Source organism: Vespa mandarinia, chromosome 10 (genome assembly GCF_050613455.1).
Source record: "Vespa mandarinia isolate Hongniang chromosome 10, ASM5061345v1, whole genome shotgun sequence".
In the NCBI taxonomy this organism is placed as follows: domain Eukaryota; kingdom Metazoa; phylum Arthropoda; class Insecta; order Hymenoptera; family Vespidae; genus Vespa; species Vespa mandarinia.
Window position 1 is genome coordinate 5,945,001 of NC_140819.1, and position 13,900 is coordinate 5,958,900.

The window sequence follows — 13,900 nt, forward strand, 5'->3', positions numbered from 1 at the left end:
TATACGTGTCAAATTACTATTTATGTGTAACAAATTATGTATTACAAATTAATATAATACATTTTTATTATAATATATATATATATATATATGTAAAGTTTTGTTTATTATGTTGTAAATTTATAAAAAAATATATTTACGAATTATTATGTTCGTAGAGATAATTTATACTTGGAACGTAAACAAGTATTAAATGGTATTTCTTGTTACATATATATATATATATATATATATATATATATATATATATATATATATCAATGAAGATAAGATAAAGTATAAGAAGTTAGATGTTTATTTGTCGCGATTATTGTCGTAAAAGTTTTATCCGTCGAGTTCTCGCGACGAATGAATTTTTTTTGTCGGCGCGCCTAACGCGTTAGCGTTTTAAAATACCCGCTAAAAATATACCTCCTTCGTGCGACTTCGTTACAGATTCTCCTTATCTTTTTTTTTATTTTTTTTTGTTTTTTTTTTTCTATCTTACGCATGCATGCGCGTTTATATCTTACGCTCTTATTACTACTACTATTACGATCGCTATTATTACTACTACTATCTCTTTTATTCTGCTGCTATCTCTTTTTCATTTGGAATATAAAAAAGAAAAAAAAAGTCAACTAAAAAGACAGAAAGGGGGGGGGGAGAGGAATCGTTTCTATCAGGCTTATCTAATGGAAATGTGCCAATCGATCCATTTCTTAATGTTTGAAATTGTCAAGAACGATACTCTTTAAATCATATCAAAATCGTATTCTTTTTAAATATATATATATATATATATATATATATATATATATATGTATATATATTTTTTAATTTTCGAACACTCGTATCGTTCGTTAACTTGCATATTATACCATTTCTTTCTTTTCTTTTTTTTTTTTTTTTACTATTCGTATTCTTATTCTTAGGTTTCATTTTATCGTTGAATGATTAATTGATACTTTTATCTAAGAAGTTTCGTGCTCTCTTTATTCTTTTATTTTTCTTTCTTTCTTTCTTTCTTTCTTTTTTTTTCTATAGTATAAGTCATATGATTAGTAGTTTAATATACTATAATTATATTACTTATAATACTTACGTACGTATAAGTAATAATAGCTAACTATAAATATAGTATAGTATTCTTAGAGAATTATACAACCAGTTATATTGGCACAAATTATACAGCTTTTTTTATTTTTTGCTCCCCAGTAATAGAGAAAGGGAAAAAAAAAATAAATAAAAAAGTACGACTATTAACGATGGAATTCGTCTACTTAAAAAATATGGGTCAAATTGAAAATCTAAAATATACGAGTCAATTCGATTCTATAAATATGACTATTTTTTTTTTCCATCGATGATCGTAAAACAAATCAATATTAAAGTCGTTTAAACTCGGTTCTAGAAGTTTAAATTTATTATTCTTCATGAAATGACCAAAAAAAGAAAAAAGAAAAAAAAGAAAAAAAAAGGGAAAATTTAACCAATGACTAATCGTGTTTTGATACATACTTTTTATTCTTTCGGATATATATATTAAATAATTTCATACGATTATTTAATCTAATGATAGTGTAATAATTAATAGATATTAAAAGCTATTAAGATCGATAAAAAAAAAAAAAAAAAAAAAAAAAAAAAAAAAAAAAACATTAACATTTATTTTCTTTCTAAAACGATGAAATTGTGCTAATTGACAAAAGTCATATTTTCTCTTTCTTCTTCTTCTCTTTTTATTTTTACTTTTATTTTTATTTTATTTTTTTTTTAAGATATATGAATATTTTCTTTTTCCCCCTTAAATACCTTTCTTGCGAATAAAATGAAAAGGCGAATATATATATAATATAATATAATACATATCACGGAAGTATGAAAGAATCGCACGATTCTCTTCTACGATCGCGTCATGTCAATTGTCGCTAATTGGATTATTTTTCACGCGACCCTGGGAAGGTTCCGTGTGTATACATACCTACCTACATAAATACATACATACATACATACATACATACATATGTACATAGGTATGTACGTACGTACGTATATAGTGACGACGACGACGATGGAGAAAGGAAAGAAAGGGAGAAAAAGAGCAACGGAAGGGCATCGGAATGAAGAGGGAACACGGAATGCCACGACCTTTCGATTTCGAAGCAAGAGAAGAAGAAGAAGAGGGGTCGTGGATTTTGGCGAGAACACGGATGCCTAGTGTGTAGCTATTATAATGGTTGCTTTCGTCCCTATCACAGAATGAACTTGGGAAGGTGGTAGTGGTAGTATACTACTAGTTGGGTGAGTTCTACGAATATATATCGGATTTCGAGCGGAACATAAGCTTGATGAGAACATTTTTATCAGCCTTTCTCATCCCCACTTCTTTCTCTCTCTCTCTCTTTTTCTTTTTTTTTTTTATCTTGACTTTTGTGGCATGTATGGTATGTGTTTGTTGATATATATATATATATATATATATATATATATATATATATTAGTAAAAATATATTTAGTTTTTTGTTAATTATTTTACTAAAAGTAAATTTATTATATATATATAATTGTTAATTAATAAATTTTTAATAATTTAAATAATTTATTAAATACGTCAATTATATTTTATTAAATTTATTGATTATATTTAATTAGTAATCGAATCTCTTAAGATATCGAAGTACTACATACATAAACTTGTATATATATATATATAACAAATTATTTCTTTATACTGTATTTCAATATTATAGTATATATATATATATATATTTGATGTACACGTAAATAGATATCCTAAGGTTTGCTTGTTAATACTTTTGGAATAAATAATAATAAAAAAAAAAAAAAAAAATAAAAAAAAGAATCTATGCCTTTGAAAAATAAAGGTTTGGTATGGTAATAATCGACATCTTGAAGTTAAGAATGAAAGAAAGAGAAAAAGAAAGGAACTAAAATATTCTGATGATGATCGTGTAAAGCTGTAAGCTGATATGCCAAAGAGAGATAGAGATAGAGATAGAGAGAGAGAGAGAGAGAGAGAGAGAAGATAACGATAAATATTCAACGGATAAAACCGGAGTCGATAGTCGATCGGTTTTCTTTGCTATAGGTAACATTTGGGTCATTTTTATGGCGGAAAATTTGAATTCCAAAAATTATTTTCATCCTTTTTTCACATTCTCGGCTTCGATAGAAATAAGGGGAAAAGGGGGGAAAAAAAAGATGAAAACAAAAGAAAAACAAAACAAAACAAAACAAGTGAGAAAAGAGAAAAAAGAAAAGAAAAATATCTCTATCCGTATATTAAAAATCCAAACATATTTTCTAATAATAATCTTATATCATTATACACAATCGGATTTGGATCGTCGAATTAATTTTCTTTAGCTTTTAATTATGTCTTTGGGATTCGTTCGTGAGGAATTTGAATTTTTTTTTTTTTTTACATGCTTTCTCGTCTTCTTACGACGTTCTCAACTTAAATGATAAAACAAAAAAAAAAAACAAAAAAAATAACAAAAAAAAAAAAACAAAAAAAAAAAAACAAAAAAAAACAGAAAGAAAAAAAAATCTCAAAATCAAAATCCTCGTCCTGCGTGCGTAATATAACAAAAATAAAAGAAAAAAAGAAATAAAAATAAAAAAAAAAAAATAAAAAAAAATAAAAAAACAAAAAAAAACCCCAGCGTAATTTCTAATAATAATCTTATTATCACGGTCGGTCAATTTAAACTTGGATTCTGAATTCCACTTGGAAATTCTCGAAACGTTGTACGGCGAGGACGGGTGGGGAGGGAAGGGAAGGAGGAGGAGGAGGAGGAGGAGAAGGGACGGTAAAAGCTTGATCCTCCTCAGCTACGATGCCGTTTAGCTACGTTGATATTGGCCCTGCTCCAAACTCGTAACAATCACCTTGACGACAAGACTTTCTAAAACTTCTGACAGACTGCGATTAATTTGCATCTCGACGATTCGAATATCACAATTATATGTCCCCATCTATCCGGATATATATATATATATATGTACATATATATATATACATGTATATATATATATATATATATATATATATATATATATATATACATATACATATATATATGTATGTATGTCTCTCTCTCTCTTTCTCGTTATTCGATAAAATGACACATATAATATAAAATAGATCTATTCTACATTGGTTAACGAGAATGAAAATGTTTCTTTTTGAAATTGCACCGTCATTGCCATTAGATCTCTATACGTATAATGACTCATAAAAATGATTACATACTCATGTATCTCGAAAGACGATAATATGTATGTACGTACGTATGTACGTTTGTACGTACGTACGTATGTATGTATAATAATGTATGTGTGTGTATTTGGGTAATATCTATTAGAAATTATGAATAAAAAGAAAAAGAAACAAGGGGAAAAAAGAAAAAAGAATTTGAAGAAATAATATTAATGATCTATTAAGATTTTCAATTCATCTATTATTCATTGATAAAATATATCAAGGAATAATGATTTTTGTTAGTTATTCTTTTTTTTTTTTTTTTTTTACAAATACGTATCTATGTATACACGCTTACATGTGTGTATGTAATGCATACGCATATGTACACGCATATGTACTACAATGTACGCATAAAATATCCATACATATACACATGCGATATATATATATATATAAATCTATAGATACGTTGTTTTTCTTGCTGAACTTGCGCTTAGCATTAGGTAATCTCTACGATCAAATATCCATTAGCCGTGTACACTCATTATCGATTATACCATACTCAACATCGTATCTAGTGTCTGTCTACTACCCGCACATCGTTCGTGTTCCTCAGCGCGAAAGGGAAACGTATGTGTATGTGAATGTGTATGTGAATATATATATATATATATAATACTTGAAAGTTCTTCGTCGTTTGTAGCGTCTTCTAAGACAAATCTTCGATCATCTTCTAAGAATAATATTTTGCTCTTTTATTTATATATTTATTTTATTTATTTACTTATTTTTTTCTTTTTATATATATATATATATATATATATATATATATCAATCGAATACACGATTAAAACTTATTAAAATGCTTTTGTGAGAAATTAGTAAGAAAAAGAAGTAAGAAGCTTATTGTACGATCATCAGAGAAAGACAGAGAGTGAAAGAGAGAGAGAGAGAGAGAGAGAGAGAGAGAGAGAGAGAGAGAGAGAGAGAGAGAGAGAGAGAGAGAGAGAGAGAGAGAGAGAGAGAGAGTACCGTTATCTCTTTACAACCAATCACTCGCTCACTCACTCATTCACTCACTGACACACACACGTACATGCATACATTTTTTCTCTTTCTTTTTCTAACACACAGAGACGCATTGCTAAACTCTTTCAAATATTAATCGTTTCATCGTAATACCAGTATAACTTTCAGATCCGTTTTGGCGTCTCTCCAAACTAACTCGAATATTAATTCACGTATATCTGCCACCGTCGCTATTGCTACTGCCGCTGCTGCTGCTGCTGCCACTGCAGCTACTGCTATTAGAAAGAGAAAGAGGGAGAGAGAGAGAGAGAGAGAGAGAGAGAGAGAGAGAGAGAGAGAGAGAGAGAAAGGCAGAGAAAATTCTGCCTCCTTCTTTTTTCCTTTTTTTTTTTCATTTTTCCCCTTTTAAATTATTAATTTTTTACTCGGAGATCATCGGACGAAAACTATTTGCTACGAATAGAAAATAAACTCTCTTATAATAGTTTCTCTCTCATTCTATCTATATAAAATACGTCTATCTCTATCTATCCTTTATCAATCGTGTATTATACACACAGGGGACACATGTACGTACGTATGTGTGAATTCTATAAAGAGAAAGAAGAAAATGGAATCTCGTGAGAATGATTGGGGAGCCAATGGCTTGCCCTCCTCCCTCCCCTCTCTCTTTCCTTTTTTTTTTCTTTTTTTTTTTTTTTTTTTTTTGGATTTGACGAAGATCGAGACGATCACGAAAAACGGAAGTAAGAGGCGGTGGTGGTGGAGATAGAGATTGGGAGGTGGAGGTAAAGAGACGGGGAGGTGAAGGTAGAGAGATGGGGAGGTGGAAGTAGTGGTAGAGGTATCTCTTTGGTAAGAGAAGAAAAGGGATGGTAGTATGTGCCTGCCGTGTGCTTGTTGTAGCTTGAAGACTACTTCGTGCGGCCCACTTTCTTTACTTTCACGCGGCCGCCGTTCTTCTTTCATCGCCGTGCTCGCCTGACTTCGTAACTCGACGACGAGGAGAAGGTGGAGAAAGAGGAGAAGGAGGAGGAGGCGGAGGAGGAGGAGGACAAGAACCGCGAAAGATTATAGCGTTCTCTTCTGCACACATACATATACACTGATAGAGACAGACACATGAGCGTGCATGCAACCTCGGATAATTTCTAACGGGTTTTCCTTTCTTCTTCTTCTTCTTCTTCTTCTTCTTCTTTTCCGGGCTCTCCCCCTCTTTCTTTCTCTCTCTCTTTTTTTTTTTTTTATTTATTTTTATTTTTGTTCTCTATTTTTCCTTTTATTTTTCGCAACATCGATGTAGCGGAAGATGCTAAGAGATCAAAGGAAAGAAAAGGGAAAGAAAAAAGATTTAGAAATTGTGTTTCCGCCTATTGTTGTTTATTATTATTATTATTATTATTATTATTATTATTATTATTATTATTATTTTCTCTCTGTCTCTGTCTCTCTCTCTCTCTTTCTTTTTCTCTCTTAATATATTACTAATATCGTTTATAATTCTATCAAATTGGAACATGAAACGTGAGAAATCTCATCTGATAATATATAATATATAATATATAATATATTAGAATTAAATGACTAATATTTAATTAGTCATTTATTCATTTATTTATTTATTTATTTATTTGTTTATATTTTTTCTTTGCGTCCACGCAATTATATTATGTTCGTAATTGATCTATGAATTCTTCTCACTTTCTTCCATCTCATCTCAATCCCCACCTCACCTTACTTACAATCGACCATTTTCTCGATCTTTCATTTATCAAGTTGTATATATAACTTCAATTCGTTGATCTTAGAAACGTTCGCATTGTTTACAAATTCGAAAGTCCCTTTTGCGATAAGTAATTAATTATCGGGGATATGTTATTTTCTTCTGAACGACGAAGGAACGTCTAATTTTACTTTGTAAATGATTTATCGTCGTTGAAATCACGTAAGCGAAGAAAAAATGTATAGTAACGCGCGTTAAATAAAACTTTTCTTCATTTCGAAAGGATTTCACTTTACAATAAAGACGTATAAACATGTCTTATCTCACGATCTTTTTCTTTTTCTTTTCTTCTTTTCTTTTTTTTTTTTTTTTTCATTTTTTTATTTTGTTTCGTTTTTGTTCTTGTTTTTTTTTTTTTTTATTCGACCACACACTCCGATGGGAAATTTATATTGTATTACATGGTTTTTCTTTTTTTTTTTTATTTTTTAAATATACGCGCTCATAATTATGAAAGTGGTCCAAGTAAAGAAAAAAAAAAAAAAAAAAAAAAAAAAGAAAGAAAGAAAGAAAAAAAAAGTTTATCAGTTATTTCACATCACATTTATTTTAGACTAAATTAATTTAATGTAATTTTTACGATACATTGTCAAAAAAAAAAAAAAAAAAAATGCAACTTTTAGATAGTACCTGTTATTTCAACATTATACGGAATTCATTTAGTATTATTTATTTATTCTTGAAATATCATGAAAAAAGAAATATATGACTTATAAAAACTTTCATAATTATGAGCACATACGTTCGGAATAATTTCGTAGGAAAATATTTGTTATTTCGAAAAAATAAAAAGCGGAGAGATAAGCGTGTATCGAATGAGAAAAAGAGATTGAAACTATATTATGGATCGTCGACGGGGGATTGTTATTTTTCTATCGAGTACAAAAGACGACGATATAATTGAAATTTTATAGTACTTAAAATGCGATAAGTCCTTTTATCCTTTTCTAATCTGTTGACTCTACAATAAATTGACTGATCTTGTTTGTCTTTTTTTTTCTTTTTGTTTTGTTATTTTTTTTTTCTTTGTGTATACACATCTCGATCTTATCGAAAAAAAAAAAAAAAAAAAAAAACAGAAAAGAAAAATAGAAAGATCACAAATGGGAAAGTTAAAAAGTTTGACCCACTCATCCTTTGATGAGTCATTTTTATTCCAGCCGATACTCTTTACGATTTATTTATCATCGGTTATTTCCCTTCGTTTTTCCTTCTCCCGCTCCCTCCCGCCCCCGTAATCGAAAAGATATAAATAGAAATATGAATATTTCCATAAAGAAAAAGAAAAAAGAAAAAAAAAAATAAATAAATAAATAAAAAAACAATGTTTTTTTTTTTTTTAAATGATCGCTATCATCGCCATTTTGAATACGCCGATTTTTTTATTCGCGCCAATTTTTTTGTTTCTCCCTTTGTTTTTTTTTTTTTTCTTTTTCAAATCCCTTTTTAATTCTTATAATCGATAGATATTTAAATGAACACAAATTGCGTTAAACAAGAAAATAAATAAATAAATAAATAAATAAATAAATAAACATTTTCTGATATTTGCATTAGAGATATTCGTTGAAAATAAAATCGGTTTGGAGGAGGGTGTGGGGGGGGGGAGTGGGAGGAGAGTGAAATCCTTTAGTACGAAAGGTCAAAGGAGAGTTTTTGAAATTTTTGACATATGCAGTTAATGTTCTCGTTTGAAGGAAGCTTTCGTGCGTTAGGTTTAACGAAGGGAACGGTCACGACGGCCCAAACTTCCCTTTCAACTTCGATATCGAATTCGTGAGAAGTTCAAGAACTGTCGTTATACGAACACGCTCTAATACCAAAGCTAATACTTATGTACAACGTTCTCCACGTTCTACGACAGTAAAATCAGTGTACATAGATTTATCCACGGAAAATTACAGAGAAATCTTTCAATTCAGAATCTTTCAATTACAGAATGCTTTCAATTTTCTCTCTCTCTCTCTCTCTCTCGTTATAGTTAAATTACCAATGGCTTTCTAAAAACATCTTAATTAATTAACCGTCATATACATGCGTGTATGTATATATATATATATAAAAAATAAGAAAAATTATTTTTATCAATTTAATTCAATTTAATATTAATGAAAAATTGAATTAAGTAAAAAAAAAAAAAATGGAAAAAAAGGTAGTTGAATAAATTCTATAGCCAAAATTTAAAGTAGGTGTCGTCGATCGTTTTTAAACGATTGAGAAAAAAAATTTTTTTTTCCCTCTCGATAGCTCTCTCTCTCTCTCTCTCTCTCTCTCTCTCTCTCTCTCTCTCTCTCTCTCTCTCTCTCTCTCTCTCTCTCTCTCTCTCTGTATAATCAAAGAACATAATAAACAGATTAATCAACTGATCCAACGGCAATGAGTTGCCGAAGGTTAAGTTACTTAAACAAATTTTGCGAAATCGAACGCAAAGAAGGAGAAGACGAAGAAGAAGAAGAAGAAGAAGACGAAGAAGAAGAAGAAGAAGAAGAAGGAGAGATAAGGAGAACTATATGCGTTTCTAGAGATAACAAAGATGACGTCAGAAAGAACGAAAGAGGGGGAAGATGAGAAGGAGGAAGAAGAGGAGAAGGTAGAAGTGGAGGAGATGGAGGAATCGGAGCATTCTTTCTCCCTCCCTCTCTCCCTCCCTCTCACTCTCTCTCTCTCTCTCTCTTTCTTTCTTTCTCTCTTTTTCTCTCTCTCTCTCTCTCCCTCTCTATCTCTTTCTCTTTCAAGGAACACGAAAAACGAACGTGGAACATATCGTAAGCGTCATCTTGCTTATGTTCGATAAAAATAAATTTCACACTTCGGACTCCCTAAATTTTACTATAAATACATATGCATACACACCGGCACATATATGTACGATTGGTATGATAAAGATATAAATATAAATATATATATATATATATATATGTAAGTGGGAGATTTTGCGTACTCACGAATTTATTATCGCGTTAAGTTCGACAAAGAAGCAACCAAGGACGTATAAAGATCAAAGTTAAGTGAGAGAGAATGCGTAAATTAGAAGACAGAGACAGAAAGAGACAGATGAATAGAGAAAGAGAGAGGCAGAGAGGGAGAGAAAGAAAGAGAGAGACAGAGAGGGAGAGAGAGGGAAAGAGAAACACATAGAAAAAGAACAAGAGTATATGGATTTACAAAGATCGCACGTTTCAGAGAGGAGGATGAGGATGAAGAGGAGGAGAAGGAGAGGAGGGCCGATGCATAAAGCGTACAAAATCGATAGCACCGGAGCAATCCGCTTAATGGCATTCCCTAAGCAGACGCTAGACGTGATAAATCGAATAGCGTCGAGTGATTTAGAGATATCTTCTTGTAAATACCAAATCAATGTATTAGTTAGGCTTGTATACGTATGTACATAATAAACGCGTAATAAACATTATACGTTGTGAATGGAATCGTTGAATGAATTTTTAGAGAAACAAAAAAGACGAAGTAAAAGAGAGAGAGAGAGAGAGAGAGAGAGAGAGAGAGAGAGAGAGAGAGAAAAGAAAAAAAAAGGAAGAAATAAAAGAAGTTGGAACAACGAATCGAACTGATAGAACGAACGAACGAAAGAAAGAAAGAAAATATATTTCAAGTATCTAAGTACTCTTCAAATTGACTTTTATATTCGAAGCGATTATTCGGAATCCGATCGACGTCGTTCGTTTCCGCGATATGCTCATCGATTCTTGGTAGAGTTTGTGTTTCCAAGATAACATGCTTACGTGCCACGCGATCATAGTTATATATCTATATATACATATGTATCAGTTAGTTGGACGGAATTCCCTGTTACCTGCGTCAACGTAAGAAGAACAAGAAGAAGTAGAAGAAGAAGATATCATATAACATTTATTTGTGTCATGTATATATAAATATATATATATATGTGCGTAATATGGGTGTTTGTATAAAAACCTACGGCAACGCATTATCCAGATTATACTATCCATCGACGTGTCGTGGCCAGTACGTAATATCATTATTCTTATAGAGCACGTGCGAGAGAAAGATAGAAAGTAAGAAAGAAGGAAGGAAGGAAGGAAAGAGAAAAGGAAAATAAAAAAGAGAAAGATATATAGCTAGATAGATATATGGATAGAGGTTAGGTAGGTAGGTAGGTAGGTAGGTAGGTAGGTAGGTAGGTAGGTAGGTATACCTACAATCTATTTATCTATATATATATATATATATATATATATATATATATATATAGTATGTATGCGTGTGGTATGACACGATGGGAGTGCGTACGTGCAATCGAGGATAGCGGGTATGGGAGGAGGGGTGATGGTGGTTCTGCTGTAGTAGTTGATAGGAGGAGGGATAGAAGATGGAGGTGAAGGAGGAGGTTGAGATCTGGAGATGGGGAGGGAGAGGGGGGTCAGACACGGTAGTCGGTGGCGTACGTGGTCGTGGAGGTTGCTCAACTTGACGTATGTTCTCTCCCGTGACGTCATTTAAAAATCACTTTACCTCAAGAGACAATCCGAAGTCGTCGCTGTCGCTTCGTAGACGTCGTCGTACGTGGGATGCAATTGACACGACACCACTACTCTACCATCACCACCAACACCACGATGTTGATGATGATGATGATGTTGTTGATGATGATGACGGTGGTGTTGATGTTGATTCTGGATGATGATGCTGTTGCTGCTGCTGCTACTGCTGCTGCTGTTCTCTTGTCGAAGAGTAGAGTCCAATAAGAGGACGAAGTAATGTTGGAGGGAGTGAATGAGAGTGATATATATATATATATATATATATATATATATATATATAATATATATATATATAACCAACGATGGACACCCCCTTTCTCGTGTTTCCTTCTCTTTTCTTCTCACTCTTTCTTTCTTTCTTTTTTCCCTTTTTTTCCTCCTTTTTCTTCTTTCTCTCTTAACACAGAGAGATGATACACAGTAGTAGTAGTAGTAGTAGTAGTTTAGTAGTAATAGTGTAGTAGGCACGTCGTTTCTTTGTTCCTTCTTCCTACTCCCGCGAGTCCTCTCGCTTTATATTATATTATATATATATATATACGTGTGTGTGCGCGTATATATATATATATATATATATATATATTGTGGAGCGCACACTCGAGGGAATACGCGTAACGGAACGAAGTTAATCGGAACACGTTAGGATCGCGAGAGCGTCACTCGCGCACCGTTTAAAGCGGTCCGTGATTATCACTGTTACTCGAGACCGCTTTTAATATCCCCGTAGTAATATTAGTAGTAGTAGTAGTAGTAGTAGTAGTAGTAGTAGTAGTAGTAGTAGTAGTAATAGTATAATAGTAGGTGGACAGATGAGACACCGATTGATGTTTTCCGCAACTTCCAATAACACTTATCTATCTATATATATATATAATATATATATATATATATATATGTATATATATATATATATATGTATATCTTTTTTCGTTCTTCTATATATTAATATAGAGTTAACACGCGAATAACACTATCGTCTTTCACACATCACATAACAATCGGTCCCCAATATTAAATATGAACTTTTGCACTTTTTTTCTTTAATGTCATCGATATAGTTCAGAAGCACCGATATGACAAAACTTCGATCGGAGTATCGGACGAAGTATATTATCGGTCAAAAAAGAAATGATCAATCCGAACGGAATGGACAAGTATAATAATGATAAGAAGATACGAGAAATAGAATGAGAGAAAGAGAGTGTGTGTGTGTGTGTATGATATATAGAAAGTGTGCGGTGACCTCGACGATCAGAGGAGTAAGCTAAAACACTCTCAAACTCTATCTATCTATCTATCTCTCTATGTCCCAAGTCCGAAGTATTTTCTCGGCGCGCGCACGATATAGATATTAATTCAAAGAGAAACACGTCTGTACGCGAGCAAGGCCCGAGCACGACTGAGCGCGTATGCGAGCCGATACCGGCCGAGTGTGTGGCTCACGACACGAAGATACCCGACCGATCGTCGCACCGCTACGACACGAGTTCCGAGTCCCCCTCTACGCTTCTCTCTATTTGTCTCTCTCTCTCTTTCTCTCTCTCGTTCGCTCGCTCACTCTCACTCGCTCTCTCTTTCTCTTTCTCTTTCTCTCTCTCTTCGTTCGTCATCCTTCCTCTTTCCTCCTACTCCTCCTCGCTCTCCTTTCGCTCGACTCGCGCTCTTCTTTCTTTCTATCTCTCTCTCTCTCTCTTTCTCTTTCTCTTTTCTGTGCGCACATCGCGTCCACCTCGAGCGAGCTTCTCCTACCTCCTCCACCTTCTCCTCTTCTTCCTCCTTCTCTTCCACCACCTCCTCCTCTTTTCCCTCCTCACTTCTTCCCCTAACCTCTTATTTTCCAACGGCGCTTAAACTCACCGTACGTCCTTCGTTCTCTCTCTCTCTCTCTCTCTCTCTCTCTCTCTCTCTCTCTCTATCTGTTTGCTGTTTGCTATTTGTCTGTCTGTCTGTCTTTCTTTCTTTCTTATTCTTTTCCTATGAAAGTAATACGTGATATATATACCATATATATATATATATATATATATATATATATATATATATATATATATATATACATATTTATACATAAAAATGTGATTTGACGTGGTAGTACTCGAGAAGAAGAAAACGGTAACTGTTACTCTAATCGCGACTAATCGCAAGCACCAATTTTATTCGTGATGGTTCGGACGACGTGAAAGCACACGGAGTACTTATCTTTCGAGTTTGTCTCCCTCTCTCTTTCTTTCTCTCTCTTTCTTTCTTTCTCTCTTTTTCTCCTTTCTTTTTATCTTTTGTTTCGTTCTAAACGAAATCGAGCACGTCACGAGAGGGTGGAAGAACACACGGCGTCGAGCTTCTGACGAACGGATGATT

General features: G+C 32.6%; 1 protein-coding gene across 1 annotated transcript in view; it reads right to left on the reverse strand.

The window, feature by feature from the left end:
* The window catches only part of LOC118446187 (uncharacterized), a 42,911-nt gene extending 29,932 nt beyond the window's left edge, over window positions 1-12,979 (reverse strand). The window contains exon 1 of the mRNA XM_085659743.1: window positions 11,514-12,979. The gene's annotated coding sequence lies outside the window, so the exon portion shown is untranslated. The remainder of the gene's footprint in view (window positions 1-11,513) is intronic.
* Between the last annotated feature and the right edge of the window lie 921 nt (window positions 12,980-13,900).